Raw genomic sequence first — 10,865 nt, forward strand, 5'->3', positions numbered from 1 at the left:
CTATTTTATACTATGTATTTCTTTATTCTACATTGGCTAGAGGTATATATCTCATAAAACATGTTTAATCCCGCCGCATTTTTGCGCCTGTCCCAAGTCAGGAGCCTCTGGCCTTTGTTAGTTTTGTATGGTTTTTTTTTTTAATTTTAGTTCATTTGTATGTTTTGGAGTTTAGTGTGACGTCCATTTTCACTGATCTGGTACATAATTTTATTTAGGGGCCAGCTGAGAACCACCTCCGGATGCGAAATATTCTCACTGCGTTGAAGACCCATTAGTTGCCTTCGGCTGTTGTCTCTGACATATTCCCCATTTCCATTCTCAATTTTATCGATACCATAAAGAAAGGATCGTATTAATCCATCCAACTTTCTTTTTCGTATCTCTAATATATGTAAAGCAATTAATTTTTCGCGAGCGATTTATATTTGCGACTTTCGCGAGAAGAAAAACTAACGCGAATATATTTAGTCGCGAAAATTTAAAACTTTGATCTTTCCTTGTCACCTATCTACATCGGGTAAAAATTGAAAATAGCAAAATTAAATTAACGCGAAATTAAATCGCTTGAAATGGCTAAACGCGAAATAAAGTTTCCGCGAAAATAATTTGGTTTACATTTTGTATTGTAATTATAATAGACTGGCCTATAACATTTGTAAAATGCTAGCAGTATATGTGTGCAGGATTTACTGTCAGTTGTCACCTACAGCATTTTTTTGGCTAGAGGTTTACTTATTAATCAGATAATAGATTATCTTTTGTCTTTAGTCTATTATAATAAAGTGTGTTTTCATACATGGATAAACACAACAATAATTTTTTAGGTACCACATTCTGGAAAATTTATCATAAATGTAAGTCGATGTTGTTTTTTTTGTTTTGTTTTTTTTTATTTTAATATTTTTCTCTTATCGAAGTAATTTTAAGGCAGTTCATAATAATAAATATATTTCATATATCTTGACGAGCGAGTTAAGAAGTAAAAACAATTTTAAAATATGTCTCTTGTGAAAAAACAAATGGAAGATCAGTTCATTTATCTAAGCATGGTGCATGTCATGACGAGAGAAAATGAGAATTTTAGATTTTTTCAAATCACAATTTGTAGGTTCAACAATATGTAGAACAGAATTGAGGGTCAGGAATGGGATGGGGGGGGGGGGGGGGTATTTCATTTCTGTATTCTTTAATATTTGTTTTTGTCATTTTTCTCTTATTATATATTCTGTAATTTTTGTAGCCCATTATTCTGTAGTTTTGAGCATCCCGTTGTCTTCATTCTTAATTATTTTTGGAGGTGATCTCAGATGCACCGAAAGTCATATCCTCGTGAACACATAAAAGAACTGTCCATTATGCGCTCTACAAATTGTGAACTTACTTTACAGAGATCTATCCACTATGTATGATATTCCAAATCTATCAATTGTTTGTGAAAACAGATTTCTTGATTTACATATGCCTTCACACAACTTAAAGTTAAGTTTACAAAACATCTCTGTTTTATTCTTTAGTTTCTTATACCTAACTTTAAGAGATTAGAAATACTAAAGTTTCGCATGCCATTGATTATTTGCTGCTTAACAAAGAGCGGTAAACATTAAATGTTGGGCATACAAATGTTGATGTTTTCTTTAGATGTTATCTGAACATCAACATTTGAATTTTTTGTCTGAAATATTCTTTTTTTTCCATCCAGAAATTCTATTTCTTTTTCTCAGAAATTTTACTTTTTCAGAAATTCTATTTTTATTTCAGAAATTCTCTACTTTTCAGAAATTCTCATTTATAGATTATGAATTGCATATTGTCTTCTTTCTTTTCAGTACTATCATGACTGAAATTGCTAGCGTAGTTTTAAAAGGATTAAGTTTGATTGTACAATCCGGAGGATGCTGCTGGAAATGCTACAAAAGTATTATTTTTTTATTTATATATACGAGGGTCTGAGTGTGGTTTTTACGAGGCTCTGAAGGTTCAAAGAGAAAAGAATTTTCCAAGATTTCTTTTTTTGTTCATTATTTTCTACTCTTTATCTTAAACATCAAGGAGCTATAATAGCTAGAATTTTTGAAATTAGAGGTCTATAGTAGGGGGTTCATTATACCATAGCAGGGGGTCAAAATACCATGGCTAAGTAAAATTTTCAAAGCATCTTTTCATGCATGTGAAATACATTCAAACTACTTATTGGAGTACTATTACTATATGAAGGAGTAAGAATAGCTATAATGTGAAATTCGAGGTGTAAAAGGGGGGGAGCATGGTTTAACATAGATGTACCATGGCAGGGGGGGGCAAAATACCATGGCTCAGTAAAATTTCCAAAACATCTTTTCAAGCATATAAAATACATACAAACTACTTATTGGAGTATTATTACTATGTAAATGAGTTATAATAGCTAGAATTTTGAAATTGAAGGTTTAAAATGGGGGGTGGGGGGGGGGGGGGGGGGGGGGGGGGGGTCAACATACCATGGCAAGGGGTCAAAATACCATGGCTAAGTAAAATTTTCAAATCATATTTTCCAGCATGTTAAATGCATACAAACTACTTATAGTAGTATATTATTACTATATAAAGGAGTAAGCATAGCTAGCATTTTTTTTAATTCGAGGTCTATAGTAGGGGGTTCAATATACCATGGCAAGGGGTCAAAATGCCATGTCTAAGTAAAATTTTTAAATCATCTTTTCCAGCATGTTAAATACATACAAACTACTTATTGGAGTATAATTACTATGTAAAGGAGTCAGAAGAGCTAGAGTTTTTGAAATTAGAGGTCTATAAGTAGGGTGTTCAATATACCATGGCACGTCAAAATACCATGGCTAAGTAAAATTTTCAAAACATCTTTACAAGCATGTAAAAATACATACAAACTGCTTATAGGAGTATTATTACTATGTAAAGGAGCTAGAATAGCTAGAATTTTTGAAATTAGAGGTCTGTAGTAGGGGGGTTTAAAATACCATGGCAGGGGGGGTCAAAATGCCATGGCTAAGTAAAATTTTCAAAATATCTTTTCGAGCATGTTAAATACATACAAACTACTTATTGGAGTATTATTACTATGGAAAAGAGCTATAATAGCAAGAAATTTGAAATTGGAGGTGTAAAAGGGGGGGTTAAACCATGGCAAAAAGGGGGGGGGGGTCAAAATACCATGGCTTAATAAAAATTTTCAAAGCATCTTTACCAGAATGTTAAATACATACAAACTACTTATTGGAGTATTATTACTATATAAAGGAGTAAGAATAGCTAGCATTTTTGAAATTAGAGGTTTATAGGAGGGGGTTCAATATACCATGGCAGGGGGTAAAAATACCATGACTAAGTAAAATTTTCAAAGCATGTTTTCAAGCATGTTAAATACATACAAACTACTTATTGGAGTATTATTACTATATAAAGGAGTACGAATAGCTTAAATTTTGAAATTGGTGGTGTAAAAAGGGGGGGATTTCAATATACCACGGCAGGGGGGAGGGGGTCAAATGCCATGGCTAAGTTAAATTTTCAAAACATCTTTTCAAGCATGTAAAATACATACAAACAACTTATTGGAGTATAATTACTATGTAAATGAGTTATGATAGCTAGAATTTTGAAATTGAAGGTTTAAAATGGGAGAGGGGGGGGGTCAATATACCATGGCAAGGGGTAAAAAAACCATGGCTAAGTAAAATTTTCAAATCATCTTTTCCAGCATATTAAATACATACAAACTACTTATTGTAGTATTATTACTATATAAAGGAGTAAGAATATCTAGAATTTTTTGAAATTAGAGGTCTATAGTAGGTGTTCAATATACCATGACAGGGGGTCAAAATACCATGGCTATGTAAAATTTTCAAAATATCTTTTCCAGCATTTTAAATACATACAAACTACTTATTGGAGTATAATAGATTATTACTATGTAAAGGAGTTAGAAGAGCTAGAGTTTTTGAAATTAGAGGTCTATGGTAGGGGGGTACAATATACCATGGCACGTCAAAATACCATGGCTAAGTAAAATTTTCAAAACACCTGTTCAAGCATGTAAAATACATACAAACTACTTATAGGAGTCCTCCACAGTTTCCGATCGGGATACCTGGTGGGTTTTGAAGTCAATCAGACTAGTTCTGTATGATCTTATTTTTTGTTCATGTTACCTCAATCTTAACACATCAATTAAGGGTCTTATAAAAACTAAGCATATACAACAGCTGTCTGAACAGATTCTGTATAAGATTACGTGTCTCATTTAAATACTAGAGGGTCAGGAAGGGGTTTACAGAATAGGGAAAAGTGTACCAAATTTACAGAAAAAATCATAAGGGTTCTACGGAACCCAGTGTCTCGCCTACTTTTGCTGTTAGTCGCAGGTTCAAAAATAATGGGGAAAAATTATTAAAAATGTTCCTCTAGATACTATCTGTTGATTGTAAGAAGCTTCTGTCCAAGTTTGGTAAAAATCCAGGATGGTTGATTATGAATCTAATAAAAGTTTTTAAAACTTTCACTGCAGACTGTATGTATCATGTTAACTGGGAGGAAAACAAGGCCATTTATATTTTTATTAAGTAATATACGAAAAACAGGAAATAAAGTTTACAAGATTTCCTTCTAGGAACTAGCTTTTGATCATAAACAAGCTTCTGTCCAAGTTTGATACGAATCCAGCTAGATAGTTTACGAAAGTTATGAACATTTTTAAAACTTTAACCACAGAGTGAGTGGCAGAAAAACTAAGTCAATTTATAAGTAAAATACGGATAAACAGGATTTTTGTTTACAAAATTTATTTCTGGATACTATCTTATGATCATAAGCAATCATCTGTCCAAGGTTGGTAGAAATCCAGGATAGTTTAAGAAAGTTATTAGAATTTCAAAAACTTTAACCACAGACGCCGCCGCCGCTGACGACGACGACGACGGAATAATAAATAAAATAAACAAATGAATAATCTTTATTTCAAGAGGATAATCCCATTAGTTAAAACTATTCTTACTGAGAGTCCTCAAAATAATATAAACCTAGGGATCGCTATGTCTCGCTTTTGCGACAAAAGTCGCAGGCTCGACAAAAATCAACCCAATAGATTAAGAATAGAAAAAAAAGATAACAAAAAAAAAGAAAACTCTGAGAGTGATATGGTGCTAAGTATAAAGAATAAAGAATAATGGGGAAAAATATAAAGAAAAGAGAAAATTACCGAAAAAATTGGACAAAAGATATTAACGATTTAAAGAAAAATACAAATACAAAAAATGTAGGGTCCCCCACCAAGAACCTAATACAACAACGCGGAAGTGATGCGAAGATAACGAATTAAATCATATTTACACACAAAAGGTCATTGTCGCCTATACTAATTAATTGTTTAAATGATTCCTTTGAAACAATGCCTTGTTTATTTATATCTATATATTACCAACAGTTGGGAAAAAAATAATTGAATAGAAAGACCTATGGATCTATTCAACATGTGTGAAACTGATGAAGAACAAAATTTAAAAACAACGGCAAACATGAATCAAGCTTATGTCACTGCAGAACAGGTTTAATTCAACCTTTGTATATATAGAAGAGGAGCGAAACATACCAGAGGGACATTCAAACTTATAAATCGAAAATAAACTGACAATGCCATGGCTAAAAAAAAAAAAACAGACAAACAATAGCACACAAAACACAACATAGAAAAATAAAGAGTAAGCAAAACGAACCCCACAAACTGGCGGTGATCTCATGTGCTTTTATATAAGACACAATTCAGTTCGGTAATTGTAATTAACAGGTTTCAAACACAACTATTTCCAACATTTTTGTGAATCGGGCTTATATCTAGATTTCTGGAATTAAAAGCCTTTCATAAAAGTTCTGTTCTCTGTTCAGTATGGAGAGAGAGAGAGAGAGAGAGAGAGAGAGAGAGAGAGAGAGAGAGAGAGAGAGAGAAACTCACACACAAACAAGATTTAGATTCCCGTATCTTTTTTGAAAATTAAAAAAGAATGTAATTAAACATTAATGTATTTAAGATTGAATATTTGGTTTACCTTTTTAAATTGGAATTATCGAATTATTACACCAGGGTTTTCGATATCAAAAACTAGTCAAAACATTTACTAAATTTTATCATCGGTACAAGGACATCATTCGTAAATATAAATCAACATGCAGACATCTTATACGTTCAGGTATTTCACATCCAATATTGTATGGTAATATTCTTTACAAAGCACAAAAATGTCGGCATTCGCCTCAAAAGCTAACCAAACCTTTCAACAGACTTATTCGGAAAAGATATAGTTACGATACTGTTGTCAGGTCATTTAGGATTGCATATTTTGGTATTAATATTGATTCACTCATAGGGTCTTTGCATCGGAAATAAACACATTTATTCTAAAACCAGTTGTTGGCATGATACGGGTTAAGTTCTACACATATATTTTATGATGGTATATATGATACTAAACCCCTAACGGGAGGGATTGTACTTGATTGTCATAATTATGATGAAGACATAATCTTTCAATCAGTTAAATTGATGTCTGGAGCTGGCATGTCAGTAACTGCTAGTAGTCCATTGTAATTTTGCTTAGTTTCTTTTGTTACCTATACTGACATCGGACTCGAACTTCTTTAAACTGAGTTTTACTGTGCGTAATAGTAAGTAAGTAAGTAAGTAAATTGTTTATTATAGTGACATGTGTAAATCAGCATAAATATATAAATTTGTACAAAATATAATTACATATATAATACACCCGGCCCAATGGACCAATAAGTCACCTTTTACTTTCAGTTCAATATAAATGTTCTAATATCACGTGTCAATTGCCAATTTAAATTTAAATACAGGTAATTATAGATTAAGAACTAACGTTTGTAAAAGTTCATATATTATTCATCTAAAGTTTGTGAAAAAGTTTAATGTTAACTAGAGTAAACTGTTTGTTTTCTACGGAAAAGTGACGCTGCTAAGTATTTAGCTATTTTATACTATGTATTTCTTTATTCTACATTGGCTAGAGGTATATATCTCATAAAACATGTTTAATCCCGCCGCATTTTTGCGCCTGTCCCAAGTCAGGAGCCTCTGGCCTTTGTTAGTTTTGTATGGTTTTTTTTTTAATTTTAGTTCATTTGTATGTTTTGGAGTTTAGTGTGACGTCCATTTTCACTGAACTGGTACATAATTTTATTTAGGGGCCAGCTGAGAACCACCTCCGGATGCGAAATATTCTCGCTGCGTTGAAGACCCATTAGTTGCCTTCGGCTGTTGTCTTTTTGACATATTCCCCATTTCCATTTTCAATTTTATCGATACCATAAAGAAAAGATCGTATTAATCCATCCAACTTTCCTTTTCGTATCTCTAATATATGTAAAGCAATTAATTTTTCGCGAGCGATTTATATTTGCGACTTTCGCGAGAAGAAAAACTAACGCGAATATATTTAGTCGCGAAAATTTAAAACTTTGATCTTTCCTTGTCACCTATCTACATCGGGTAAAAATTGAAAATCGCAAAATTAAATTAACGCGAAATTAAATCGCTTGAAATGGCTAAACGCGAAATAAAGTTTCCGCGAAAATAATTTGGTTTACATTATGTATTGTAATTATAATAGACTGGCCTATAACATTTGTAAAATGCTAGCAGTATATGTGTGCAGGATTTACTGTCAGTTGTCACCTACAGCATTTTTTTTGGCTAGAGGTTTACTTATTAATCAGATAATAGATTATCTTTTGTCTTTAGTCTATTGTAATAAAGTGTGTTTTCATACATGGATAAACACAACAATATTTTTTTAGGTACCACATTCTGGAAAATTTATCATAAATGTAAGTCGATGTTGTTTTTTTTTTTTTGTTTTTTTTTTCATTTTAATATTTTTCTCTTATCGAAGTAATTTTAAGGCAGTTCATAATAATAAATATATTTCATATATCTTGACGAGCGAGTAAAGAAGTAAAAACAATTTTAAAATATGTCTCTTGTGAAAAAACAAATGGAAGATCAGTTCATTTATCTAAGCATGGTGCATGTCATGACGAGAGAAAATGAGAATTTTAGATTTTTTCAAATCACAATTTGTAGGTTCAACAATATGTAGAACAGAATTGAGGGTCAGGAATGGGATGTGGGGGGGCGGTCTTTCATTTCTGTATTCTTTAATATTTGTTTTTGTCATTTTTCTCTTATTATATATTCTGTAATTTTTGTAGCCCATTATTCTGTAGTTTTGAGCACCCCGTTGTCTTCATTCTTAATTATTTTTGGAGGTGATCTCAGATGCACCGAAAGTCATATCCTCATGAACACATAAAAGTACTGTCCATTATGCGCTCTACAAATTGTGAACTTACTTTACAGAGATCTATCCACTATGTATGATATTCCAAATCTATCAATTGTTTGTGAAAACAGATTTCTTGATTTACATATGCCTTCACACAACTTAAAGTTAAGTTTACAAAACATCTCTGTTTTATTCTTTAATTTCTTATACTTAACTTTAAGAGATTAGAAATACTAAAGTTTCGCATGCCATTGATTATTTGCTGCTTAACAAAGAGCGGTAAACATTAAATGTTGGGCATACAAATGTTGATGTTTTCTTCAGATGTTATCTGAACATCAACATTTGAATTTTTTGTCTGAAATATTTTTTTTTTTCCATCCAGAAATTCTATTTCTTTTTCTCAGAAATTTTACTTTTTCAGAAATTCTATTTTTATTTCAGAAATTCTCTACTTTTCAGAAATTCTCATTTATAGATTATGAATTGCATATTGTCTTCTTTCTTTTCAGTACTATCATGACTGAAATTGCTAGCGTAGTTTTAAAAGGATTAAGTTTGATTGTACAATCCGGAGGATGCTGCTGGAAATGCTACAAAAGTATTATTTTTTTATTTATATATACGATGGTCTGAGTGTGGTTTTTACGAGGCTCTGAAGGTTCAAAGTTAAGAGAATTTTCCAAGATTCTTTCTTTGTTCATTATTTTCTACTCTTTACCTTAAACATCAAGAATAGAGAAGAAATGGCATGATACTATATAATGAATAAATAACATGAATAATGATGAGAATAAAAAGGGAAAATTGCGGAAATGCCCCCCCCCCCCCCCATAAAAAACCTATTCAAAACGCAGGTTGATCGTCAATGATTTTACAATCGATCCAGGGCTTTGCCAGTTGACTGCACACCTATTATTTTTTTAAATTTGGCCCTCCGATCCAAATCCTACTTGAAACTTCTTGATCTGCCAATGGCCAATAAAATTAGTAAACCAAATTAGAAGTCTATAATTCATTTATCTACCCATTACCTAGCATGCTAGAGTTTAAAGATACAAGTAAACGAACATAATTAAACGATATAAGCGATAGTTGACAACCATTTATGTCATACTCTATAAAAAGAAGAAGATGTGGTATGATTACAAATTAATGTACCAATGAGAAAACACTCCACCAGAGGCCAAATGTCATAGAAGTTAGCAAAATTAGGTCACCATAATGATTTCAACAATGAACAAAATCATAAACAGCATAGTCAGCTATAAAAGGCCCCGAAACGATAACAAAAATTAAGGTAAAACAATTCAAACGAGAAAACTGACGCCCTGATTTATGTATAAAAAACAATAAATGAAAAAATATGATTAACAGCAACAATTGACAACCTCTGGTTTTTGGACATGCACATACATAATGTGACGGATTTAAAAGTGTTTGTGGGCGCCCAACCCTTGTGGTGTATCTTAGAACATCGATACACAGCAAAACAATTAAACTTACAAAAATGTTCATACTGGCATCTCCGTTGTGATAAACCTGGCCATTAACCAATAGAGAGGAGAAGTGGAACAACTCTCTATGTCTTTATATTTATTTTATTCGAGTCACTTATTTTCGACGAAACTTAGATTTGATACTCTTTTGCAAAGTGAAACCTCCCTGGAACTTTCCTCTAGAAACAGCAATAGGGAGAACTTTATACATGCATTTAAACATACAAATTTTGATGGTAAATGAATTAACATGTTTTCATGCATGTCAAAACAAATTTCATTTCTATTTTAGACAAATATTGTTTCTGTTGTCGTGAAAAGGAAAATAAAGTTGGTGACAGCAATAACGATGATGGTAATGCCGATAAGAACAATGGTGAAAAATCTAACAAGTCCACGACAAAAGATGAGGTTAAAGATGAAACTAACACTAAAGATGAAGATACGGATAAAGATGTGAAAAGTAGCAAGTAAAAGAGAATGGCATCAAGAGTAGACAGATAACACTACCCAACTGGCTACTAAATAATATGTTTCAAAATCATCTAGAAAATATTTTTCTTTTTAAAACTATTCGAGTGCGTAATAGTAATACCATGCCATTTTCGGAAATTATGCCACTACATTTATGTCCTTCTGAAATATTTACAAAGTTTATTGTATATCATAATAAAACATTAAAATATTGAAATTAAACTTTTAATAGTTTTAATCAATTAAAAAAATCTGTTTGACTGATTTATTGTTTGTTGCTCAACGTCCAGTGGCAAATATTTCGTGCATGTTAGGAACGAGAACAAAAACGAATTCTGAATTTATAAAAATGCGTCCCCAGTTAATCATAAAGCGTCATGATGGTTAATTTGGTTACCAAGTACAAAGCGAAGCTATGATTATTTTTTTCTTTCCAACTGATACTCTGGTAAAATACAGTTGATAGTAACACCTTTTTTATTTATGCTTTCAAACAACAATATTTCCACGCTTAAAAAGTTATTCTGAAATATTTTAATATCATTTTCTCAAGCGGATGAAACCTCGATGTTTC

At 31.8% G+C, this 10,865-nt stretch overlaps 1 long non-coding RNA gene across 3 annotated transcripts; it reads left to right on the top strand.

Annotated features, from left to right (window-relative positions):
• Positions 1-814: 814 nt before the first annotated feature.
• LOC127717784 (uncharacterized) lies at positions 815-10,520 on the top strand. 3 transcript variants are annotated; one of them, XR_007989373.1, is made up of 3 exons: positions 815-857; positions 1,830-1,918; positions 10,110-10,520. It is a non-coding gene; the product is annotated as an uncharacterized LOC127717784 (long non-coding RNA). The 3 variants fall into 3 exon arrangements; XR_007989372.1 differs by lacking the exon at positions 1,830-1,918 and adding an exon at positions 8,831-8,919; XR_007989374.1 differs by lacking the exons at positions 815-857; positions 1,830-1,918 and adding exons at positions 7,823-7,860; positions 8,831-8,919.
• The last annotated feature ends 345 nt before the right edge of the window (positions 10,521-10,865 follow it).

The sequence above is a fragment of the Mytilus californianus genome, unplaced genomic scaffold (assembly GCF_021869535.1).
Source record: "Mytilus californianus isolate M0D057914Y unplaced genomic scaffold, xbMytCali1.0.p SCAF_10, whole genome shotgun sequence".
Taxonomy (NCBI): domain Eukaryota; kingdom Metazoa; phylum Mollusca; class Bivalvia; order Mytilida; family Mytilidae; genus Mytilus; species Mytilus californianus.